We start from the raw sequence: 10,969 nt of genomic DNA, 5'->3' as shown, positions 1-10,969 counted from the left end.
AGTGGTTAAATAAATAAGCTCCATTTATGTTCTATTTTCTATTTATTATTTAAACAATTTAAAAACAGATTTTTTAAAACACTGTAAAAATATTCAGTGAAATCATTCATGCAATATATTTTTTGTTTCCACTTTTCCCCAGAGGCATACAAGCAGTAAATTCATTTGTTCTGATTTTTTCTTTCAGGTAAAGAAAATTTATTTTAGGAATAATAGTGATATCATCCACAGCACTGCTGTGGAACATTTCCATTATATAAACATTGAAGCTTTCCTGCTCAAGGAAAAAAAAAAAAAATAATCTGTGAACTGGATGATAGTCTGAAAGCAACAGAGATCATGTTTGATGTAGGGAAAAAAAAATAAAAAAAAATACTTTAAACCAAGTCTGTTGAAAAGTGTCTGTACAGTTCAAACCGAAGTCCATAGAAGTATGCTGATATTCACCAGCTGAGGCTCCAGTTTTCTGTTTGTGAACTGGTAAGGACATGTTTGAAATAAGATTGATAATGGAATGCTAGTACCTGTAACTTCCATTCTCTTTCACATTTATTCTAAAAAACATGTTTTAATTCAAGTGTTTGGTCTGAAGGAATCAAAAGGCAGATATCAATATAAACCTTTCTAGTTTTCAGTCCAACAATATGGCCTTTTAGTATGAAAACATATCTCTGCTTTCAAAGCACAGCTCCTTTATAGACATTTTCATTACGCTAACTTCCTATGCACTCTCTAGAGGAGAGAGATCAGATGGCACTTGTATGAATATGCAAACTTTAAGTTCTTATTTCTCATTTATCAAGAACTACCAACACAACTGCAAACTAAGTGAACTGTATCCAAACAAACAAGTCCCAGTATTGTGACATCCAAATGGCATAGCTTGCTACTGCATTATTGCAAGTTGCACAAGTTTGTCTAATGGCCATTGTTTGAGCTGGCAAACTGTGAGGAAGAAATGAGGGAAGTTTTCAGAGCTTTTAGCCTTTTTTTTTTTTTTTCCCTTTTAAATTCTTTCCTTCCCTAAGTCATTTGAAGACGTTTTCCATACACAAAAACTCACCCCATGCTTGATACGTGGCTAAGCACTGACCAGGATCTACCTTCCATGTGGATAAACAAAAGATCGATATTTGCAGTGGGAAGGCTTATTTCCTTTGTGCTTCCCATCAGTCCTGACTTCAGGGTTGGCATCTATGTTGTGGCACAGTGTATGGCATGGGAGCAATGCAAACTGGTTCCTCCCTGATTCACTCACTTCTAGTGCCAATGTCAAATCTGCTTTGTACTGATCTAAGCGGCTGCATCCAGGGAAAGTAGGACAGCCACTCCCCAGAGAGGGGGGAACAGTCCAAGAGGAGGGACTGGTCCAGACTTTATGCTCTGTGCTCCTGCTGTGCATCTCTGTTTGAGTACCCACAACTATTTCTTTTCCTCTTGGAGGCTTACATCTCTATAGAAATGATGACCTATTAGATAAATATCTACACTACGCTCTAATAATTGTAGTGTAATTTTTCCCTCTTGGACTTTTCCCTTGAAGGCTTTTATTCCAGCAAATATGGCAATTCTAGCAAGGAAATGTATGCAGCCTGACTGACCTCTCAAAGTGGAAGCTTTTCTCAGCTCATAATCCCACGTGAAGTTGGGGAGCACTTACCACTGTCATTCTTTTGAATCTCTTTAACTGTAAAAACTACTAAGAAAGCAGTTATGCTAAGCAGTACCACTGAAGCAGTCATTATAGTATGCAAGGAGCCACAACAAGGAAAATAAATACTGTAGCAGAGCTAGTATCTCTTCTATATCTTTTCTATGGTAATTTTAATTAAGATGCTCAAAATAAGCTTTGTCTGGTAACTGGTATAGAACAGTCTGCCTCTAAAAGCCAGGCTAGAAATGCCAAGCATTTTAGATGAGTCTCAAGTCATTGGACTGAGGACATGAGGAGTGATAGTTACAAAGTGCCCAAATTTAATCTCAAGATAAAAACCTTTTCTTCTGCAGGTTCGTATTTTAAGGGATGCCAGAAAATGATCTGAAAAGTGACAGTTTGCCACAACAAAAAGCCTTCATGTGAGATATTGTTCCTTAAGCTAGAAGGCCAGGCCAGCAAAGGCATTGCCCCCTTTCAGATAGCCAAACCAAACTTTTTTCAGACATTTGGAGCCACCGCTGCTACAGATGGAGAAGCTAATCCACTGTGAGCACACCTCTGCAACAAAGAAAATAAAGAAACCAGCCACAGCCAAAAATACTTCACTGACCTATCTGTAGTAGATTGCCTTCCCCACAGTGGCCCCTCACACACGCTTAAATTCAGACACAGATAAAAAGGTAACCCCTGTGGTAGCTGAAAAACTACTGAAATAAGAACACCTCCAAAATGAAGTTTAGAACTTTCTGTGATTCACCATCTATTACAGTGGGGCTAATTAAAATAAATAAATAAATAAATAAATAATAAAACAAAATTAAAAATAAAATAAAATTAAAATAAAATAAAATAAAATAAAAGCAGGTTTGATTTCAAGTTCAAAGTCTTTCAAAATACATTTCAGAGCCTTCCAACAACCTGAAAAAAAAAAAAATTAAAAAGAGGCAAAAAAAAAATAAAGCATTTCAGAAAGGCTGGGACTTTTTAATGCAAGTTTGACTCAAAGTCTGCATCAGCATCCCCACAAGAACAAAATTACCCATGTGATCCAAAAAAATAGTGGAAGGAAAAATGTATGTTCTAGGTAGCACAGAATTTAATTTCTATTATACACTGTAGACCATAAGGATATAGTTGTTGAAATGAAAATGAAAGTGAGAACTTCTCAGGAAGGAGTCTTCTAAATGATGCAGACTAAAAAGCACTGTTTGTTTCCATTTAATAACAAACCTGTGATCCAACTCAAAGGAAGGGAGTAGCAGAACAAATGTTCTATAGTATTAAATGCAGAAGTGGGTAAAAGCACGTGATATATGTTTTGAAATAGTATCACATCTGATATCTAATATTATTGGCTCATTATATGCATGCTTTGCTTTCAAACAATAAGTCTCATTTCACATTCAGCCTTATGAGGACATCCGGAAAATGTAGCACATTTTCTGCTGCTCCGAGCAGTCTCTCAGGGAGCCTTAATGGCAGTGTCTGTGTAGTCTCTGGCACAGACTGCATCTGGGAAACTCTAATGGCACTGAATCACTGTTTTGCTTGCTGGTGGTGCTGCTGTAAATGAGAAAAACAAGTTTAATAGGATTAAATTACATATATTAGACCCAAAAAGTTGGTGACTTATTTGCTGCAAACTATGTTTCCTGACAAAATTATATTGCAAAATACCCTAGTTATGAAAGCCTGCAGCCCAGAGCTGCCACACAATTATAGTTAAGTCTACAGGATGATTTTTGACACAGTCCTACAAAATATTTCTGCTTCCTCTATGAACTCTTTCTTACAGACCTTTCTGATTGCTCTCAAAGGGAACATCAGGGTTTTGAAACTCTGACTGGTTCACAGCCATGCCAATGTGTGGAGGTCTTAAGTAATATGGTCCTTCAGCCATCTAAACCATAGGGAAAGCTATTTTCCCTGTTCAAATGCCCTTAGAGATGAAAAGTATAAATCAGGATTACAATCAATCTAAACCAGACTTAAAACTGCCTCTCCCACATTCCTCAGCATTTCCACACTGCGAATCATATTCTGGCTTGGGGTTACAAGCATGTTCCCATTAAATTTTGGTCCCACTTAGGTGCTAGTCCAAAAAAGTTTATATTTTGGAGAAGCTTTGAACAAGCACTAGAGGCTCTAGTTGTAGATCCTTTATGTTATCAGTCACAAGTACTTAGAATTTTACCCTCCAGCCCAGGTTCAGACCCAGTTCAGACCCTTATCTGAGCAGAGTCCATCTCTTCACATCTCTAGTTGTGCAATACAATGTAACTACTTTGAATACATTTAAAATTAAACTGGAAAATGATGATATTCCCACAATTTTCCTTCCAGGATGATTCCCCTATTAAAGTTTTAGTTGCATTGGGTAAACATATGGTGCTCGCCAGACCGAATACTCACTAACTGCTCCCAGCACATTAGCCTCATCAGAGTATGAGCTGTCTTTTAACACCAAATTGTTCTCCAGTCTGAATAGATTGATAATTCTTTGTAATTTATATGGAATTTTTCTTCAGTTCATACAGCACCATCTTTACTAAAACCTCAACACATTAAAAAAAAAAAAAAAAGTCATTTTCCCCCCTCCCCATGACACTGAGACACAGATATAGCAGGTGATATCAGTTTCAGTTCATATCCTCAGCTGAATCCTCTCTATTGTATATGCAAAGCAACTAAACCCATGTGTGTTTTCAGACATAGCAGTCCCAGGCTTACTCCAGCATAAGAAACATGGTCTGGGCGTTCCTGCTCACAAATGAACCTTCTGCAATGGGAGTGACATACTTTAGTCCAGTGTGCAGTACATTGGTGACCCCACATGGATACGTCCTTTGGGAGAATAAAGCTTTACAGAACAATTCTACTCATGGGCTTCACTGGTAATCCTGATTATAAGAAGATTAATATTCATTATATCAAATGTCAAGTTTTTGCTTTCACTTCCAAAGCAACATTTCCAATCAGACAACTCTATGCTTTCCTCAAAACCAGGTGGCATCGCTGGAATAAAGTTTTAAAATCTGTTTCTGACTTGTGATTTACTTGTTAAACTTATTACAATCTTTCCTCTTGTATAATCAAGAATGGGAAAACGTCATTAAATAGAAGCTCATTTTCCTCTAATGACAGAAAGGGAACCAAGAATGAGTATCATAAGCTCCAAATGAATATGTATCTTCATTACTGACAGAAATATTCATGCACTTGGGGGACACTGTTCCACTTGAACAGAAAGACTTAACCTAAAATAACACACGTGCACAGCTGACTTATATCGACATCCTAGTGGACATATTTTCATATTCTCAGGATTTTCCATCTCAGCAGTGCAGAGGAGTAGGGCTGCCTGCATCATCCCATGTATTCATTTAACAATGCACAAATACCAAGAAGCAGATAGGATTGATACCATTTGGGCATGGGTAAACAAGTAGAGCAAGATCAGCTTGAAGCTCTACATCTTGCTACAGTGGATCCTGTCTATCTGATTGTTGCCTTCCTCCATGGATAGCTTTTTATTTTTTACTGTAGGAAACTACTTTTGAAGAAAGACTGAGAAAAAAAAAAAATGGTAATTTATGGATCAATACCTACTGTCTCCCCAGGAAATTTATGTCATGATAAAATATAGCTAGTGCCCATTGTCAAAAAAAAAAAAAAAAAAAAAAAAAAGAGAGAGAGAGAGAGAGAAAAACAGATGCTATTCTCCCCAGTGTAAGCAAATGTAGATTTTTCCAGACTGTTGCCCAAAGAAATTTTTTAACAATCTCTATATCAATCATAAACATTGACATATCCTGTCACTGCCACTGGAGATGACAATTAAGAGCTAACCACAAGGAAGCATCCCACTCTTTATTTACTACATAATTTAAAACATTACAACTATGATCATCATTATCTAATTTTTAAACAAGAAGACTCACTCAAGCTGACTGGTTTTGTTTAGAAAATTAGCCTGAGGTTTATCTTTGTCACCACAGTCCTCACAAGATAGCTACAGTAGTTATCGCCTGCCAGCAAATATTATGTGAGAAAATGGGGCAACAACTCTTTAAGCTGACATTTGCACTATTTCCACTGCAGAAGGACCCTCACCAGAACAGCTGCCCTGGAGATGAAATAAAATGGGAGAGAAGTGGTTCAGTTTAGGATGAAGGGATATTATATTCTAAATGTTCACCATATATTTGGGATATTTCACCCAACTGTGAGTCACAGCACTGCAAGGAATACAGAAAGACAGTAGTTTTGTACTCACTATTTAAAAACTGGCAGCACAAGATACACACAGAAAAGAGTTATATGCAATTTATAAAACCAGCCCTTTCTGTACTTAGAAACAGATATGAAAATACAAAGGGAAGGTCTGAAATTCAAAATTTCAGTATCTGCAAAAGTACAAAGTGCATAATGACTAACCTGTACAAGCTTTCCACACCAGGGTGATACAGTATTCCCATGTTTCATTTATGCCTATATTAAAAAACAACCTCAGAAGAAGGATCCAGTCAGAAAGGCCTTTTTATTCTTGCTTTGAGAAAAGGGCCAGTGTAAGAAAAACAAAGAAGCTATTTCTGTCTCTAGGTCAATTATAAATGCCTGAAAGGCTATTGCCCTAATTCTACCCATATTTCAGAAGCCTGTGTGCACCTATGCCACAGTACAGCTTGAATATACATAGAGATCTGCTTCAAACCTTACTGTTAGCCCCAAGAAGAGCTCACCCACTAAGGTACACAGTCCTTCCTTAGCTGCTCCGCCAGCCTCCACCCAAGCTGGCGCTCTCTGCAACCTAACACAGCAACAAGTAGAGCAGGATCTGTTCCTCACTTCCCAACAGATCCATTGCACTCATCTGCCTGTTGAAAAGAGTAGAGAGTAGGCATGTAGACCAACGATATCCTGATAATGGATGTTGTTATATTAAAATGTTCCCCTTTTATACCAATATTGGTCTTTTGCAAATAAATGACCATCACATCACAGCACTTGAAAGGCATTAACTCATATTTCCAAAATGTTATTATTTGAAAGTCACTGGAATTTTATTGAAGGGCCTTCCAGTCTGCCCATAGGCGCCAAAAGAGCTGCAGAAAGTTTGACCTATGTGAAATTATCTCAATAAAACACTTTCCTCAAGAATTCAACAACTATCTTAAGTGTTTATCTCATACAATCATCAATTACTGTCGCTGTTATTTCATGAACTGGAGAAGAAAATAAATCCACAGGTAAAGTATAATCCCTCTAGATCAAGTTCTTCCCTATATGTTAAGAAGGAAGAGAGCAGAAGAGTGAATAATTCCAGCTATTGCTGTCATATTCAATAGGAGATACTCATCTTTTACAGTATATATTAAGATATGCTGCACTGCTGTATTAGCATTGGAAAAGAAATGTTACCTTTCCATGTAGGCTGTTTTTAACCCTAAGGATTTGCTCTTCTGCTTTAGTAAAGCTAATATGTCTGTACAGAGTAGTAGGACTCAACAAGCTGAATTGGAATGGAAATATTTACAAATAGAAGCTTTTTTCAAAAAAAAATTTTATTTTTTTTTTTTCAGTAAAATCTATTTTGGTTTTAGTTCAGAGGGAGTACCTACTCTTCATACAGGTAGATGCCTTTCATTTCAGAAGTTCCTCCTGTGACCAGCTGTATCCTCTGCAACAGTAATGATCAGATCCAATTGGGTGCTCTTGTCTACATCTAGTGTAACCCTAAGGCAAAGGTACTGATGACACCTACATATTCCCAAATCTTAGCAAGAAAAAACAAGCACAACTTTGCCATGAATGTACCACATGATATTTTGACTTTAAAACAGGCCACACAACTCTTTTTACAAGTGAAGTTTACTTAGCTTGGGGCTTTAAACTGCTTACATTCATGGGACTTCACTTGGATCACATAGATTTCACTTATGCAGTGCTAAGACAACTGGATCTCAGAACTAGATTTAAAATGCTCACTAGCAGTTAAGTCTAGATGTCACTTGATAGCTCACCACTAAAGTCCTGCATCCACCTCCATAACCTGCCCTCAGATCAGTGCTCCTAACTATGGCTGAAGTACATTAAGTCCAAGTCAAGAGTCATCAGCACATACTGGACAAACAGACCTCACTTTGCTCAGCAAATATTCATCAGTAAGTTTGGTATAAGTTGGCATTAGGGTTGTCATATATTTCATACCACAAATGCACTTAATCAATAATAGTACTGCTCACACGGAGCTTTCATATTAGCAATGTTCTGATAATACTTCTCAAACTCCATTTTTGCATTTGATAGGCTACGTTAAAGTGAAGCAAAACTGAACTCTTGAAATAAATTCTAGTCTAAGTCAGCTTTCTTAGCTAGCTGCCACTTTGGAAATAAATTAGTCCCTGCAGGGATCACCAGCAGCACAAGCACAAGGCATCCACCCACACAGCACATTCAGCTGTTATACTTTTAATTCATTAGTGTCTTCAGCTAGGTTAGAGGTTATTACAACCTTTCCAGGAAAAGAAGAAAGCTTAGATGCCCTCCTAACCTATTTTAAAACCTATAACAAGGTTTTAAAAAATACAACAGCCTAACAATGAGGATTAGAGATGATTTTTATACTAAAATAACATTCAAACAAGACCTAACAAGGTCTTGAAATGCTCTTCAAACAGCAGCAGTAGTGCATGCTAAATCTCAGAACTGCAAACTATTTTAATCATTAGATTCTTTTAAATTATCCTTAAAAAAATAGTTACAATAATGATTGAAAAAAAAAGTAAAGTCTTGAAAATGTCTTAATGTCTGAAATGTCTTAATCTTGAGTTATTCCCACTTCCATGTGATGTTCCAGCTAACATGATATTAATTATTGTGTATTCCTTAAATAGTCTCTCAGTAAAAGAGCACTCCTTAATAAGTGTTTTCTATACCTACCATTGTCTGCTTCAAATATCTTCCAGTGAAGGAAAATATTCCCACAGATCACGTTTTACTGAAAATAATGCAATGCGAAACTTCAAATATTGCAACTATCTAAATTGTACGAATGACCATGTTACGTTAGACCCCAAATCCATCTATTCAGCTCAGTATCCACCCCTAGCCATTTCTGGAGAAAGAAACACATTAGAAAAGCATAAAAATCAGAAGCAGGACTAAACTATCCTTCCTTCCCAACAACTTATTAATCCATGAGAAAGCCTCCCACATGACAGCTTAATTTCTTTAATAGCTTCCAGTGTATTCTGTAACATTTTTCTAAATCTAGCTCATCACTTGATTGACAGGCTTCTTTTTTCCCTTCCAGAGAAATCCAAGCCATTTGCGAGGCATTATGTCCCTTTGGAAAAGCCACAGTGACACTTTCCCAACGCATCCCATTCACTTCACTCACTTGTTATCTACTAATTTTATCCTTTGTGAAAGTTTTGTTGACACCTTATGTACAGAGATCACACTGACCATTCCCAAGGTGCTGGGTCCCTCAGGAGCCCTTCCCACAGTCCCTTGAGCTCCTTGGCCAATTAAAGCCACAGATTACCCTCCACAGTAATCTTCATAAAGCAGATGCAGACGGAGGCATACAGTGTTTTTGTCTTTTCTTTTCTTTCTGGAAACTACCTGTATCATGCAGCACAGCACAGGGATGCTGGCAGCCCCCAGTGGGCTGCTACTGCCCTTCCTGCAGCAGGGAGCTCAGTCTTACTTTAATAACTGGCTGCTCAGAGATGCACAAATCTGGCAAAAACTCCTTTGGGGAAAGGTTTGATGAAAGAGACAAAGCTGCATGCAGAGGGAGGCAGAAAGCCCGATCATGCTTGCTGTCATGTCTCTCTCTTCCTGGCCTCACCACAGACAAAGTGGACAAGCAGGTGTCACAGGTCAGCTAAGCATCAACTCCACTTGCATCTACCCAATAGAGAAGTCACAACCACTGAAGCACCACATACAGTAGGAGGAATACATGTAATTCCCTCCAGGAAACTAGAGAGCAGGCTATAGACCTGCTGACTTCTTCTGACTGTCACTGAAGCAGCACAATGATGTCTTTGCATTTTCCCACAGCCCACTTAATCACTTGATTCCTACACTGATGGTTTCACTTCTCACACCAGCAGCATCCTTTTGGGGGGCACTGCAGGGAGGGTGAATGAGGTCAGAAGGAAGGAGAAGGATTGTAGTAAAGTGCCAAGGACTTGATTCAGCAGCTAGTAGGGTGAGATTCTCTGCTTACTGCCTTTCAAACAAAGCCCATTTTAATCACAACCTCTGGATCCAGAATCTGGACCCAGGATCTCAAGTACTTTGCCTTTAAAGCACTCTGACATCACACTAAGATAATAAAAGCTGAAAACTGTTCAGTGAAGGCAATAGAACTGCATGAAACCAGGACACTTATAATCTAACACTTTTCAACCCTAATACCAAGATTTACTGAAAAACAGAGCATTTTTTTTCAGTGTCGGTTTCTTACCATTGGACCATGCAGCTTCGCTTGAAACCTGTCCTCATTGAATAAAGATCAGCCACAGAAAAAGATAAATCTGACAGCGGTTGTCTGATCCTCAGAAAGGAATTTGACTGTGAGAAGGAAAACTGGACAGAGAAATCAAACGTTACAACAACACAAGAAAGGAAAAAGAAATAAACAGGGAGCCCATGCAGTAAATTCAGAAAATGGGATCTTTCCAAAGCATAAACTATCCAATTGCTTTTAGCTTTTGGCAGTGTGTTGGCATTAATGCCTTTCCTGCTCAGATTTGAGACCCAACCAATCTTCTTTGTCTGCAGGACCTGTCCCATATGGTAGAACCAAACAATGCGCTGAAAGCTTATTGCTCTCGCTGTAAACAAAGCTGCAGTGGAGGTCAATAGAAATCTCAATGGGAAACCAATGTTCTAATGATGAGACAGTTGCTGCTGGATCATATCTTGCTGCCAGTGACAAAGAGAAGGTAAATGCAGAAAAAGTGAATTGAGATGGAACGCATGTCTTATCTTCAGCTACGGGGGAGTCTCTGAAAAATGTATTTTGAAGCATGTCAAAGCAGGAAAAATTCAATTTGCCACTAATAGATGAATTAGCTCTGAAAAGTAAGCTTAATGAAGTCAAACTGCATGTTAGAAAATCAACCCTCATCTGCCATCACTTAGAACATGACTATAGCAATACAAGAAATGATAAGCTGTCTCAGTAGGGCTAAATGTGCTCGTCTCATTAATAAACAGAAAATATGTACCAACTCAGAATCATTCCATGCTTATACACATATCTGCATACACAAGCAAACATAGAACCAGTTT

General features: G+C 38.0%; 1 long non-coding RNA gene across 1 annotated transcript in view; it reads right to left on the bottom strand.

The window, feature by feature from the left end:
* Positions 1–2,620: 2,620 nt before the first annotated feature.
* LOC110351424 (uncharacterized) overlaps positions 2,621–10,969 on the bottom strand; it is an 84,726-nt gene continuing 76,377 nt past the window's right edge. Inside the window, exon 3 of the long non-coding RNA XR_003496140.3 lies at positions 2,621–3,220. This is a non-coding gene — a long non-coding RNA (uncharacterized lncRNA). The remainder of the gene's footprint in view (positions 3,221–10,969) is intronic.

Source organism: Anas platyrhynchos, chromosome 3 (genome assembly GCF_047663525.1).
Source record: "Anas platyrhynchos isolate ZD024472 breed Pekin duck chromosome 3, IASCAAS_PekinDuck_T2T, whole genome shotgun sequence".
NCBI lineage: Eukaryota > Metazoa > Chordata > Aves > Anseriformes > Anatidae > Anas > Anas platyrhynchos.
Note: the sequence above shows the minus strand (reverse complement) of the source record. Positions and strands in the feature narration are given on the sequence as shown.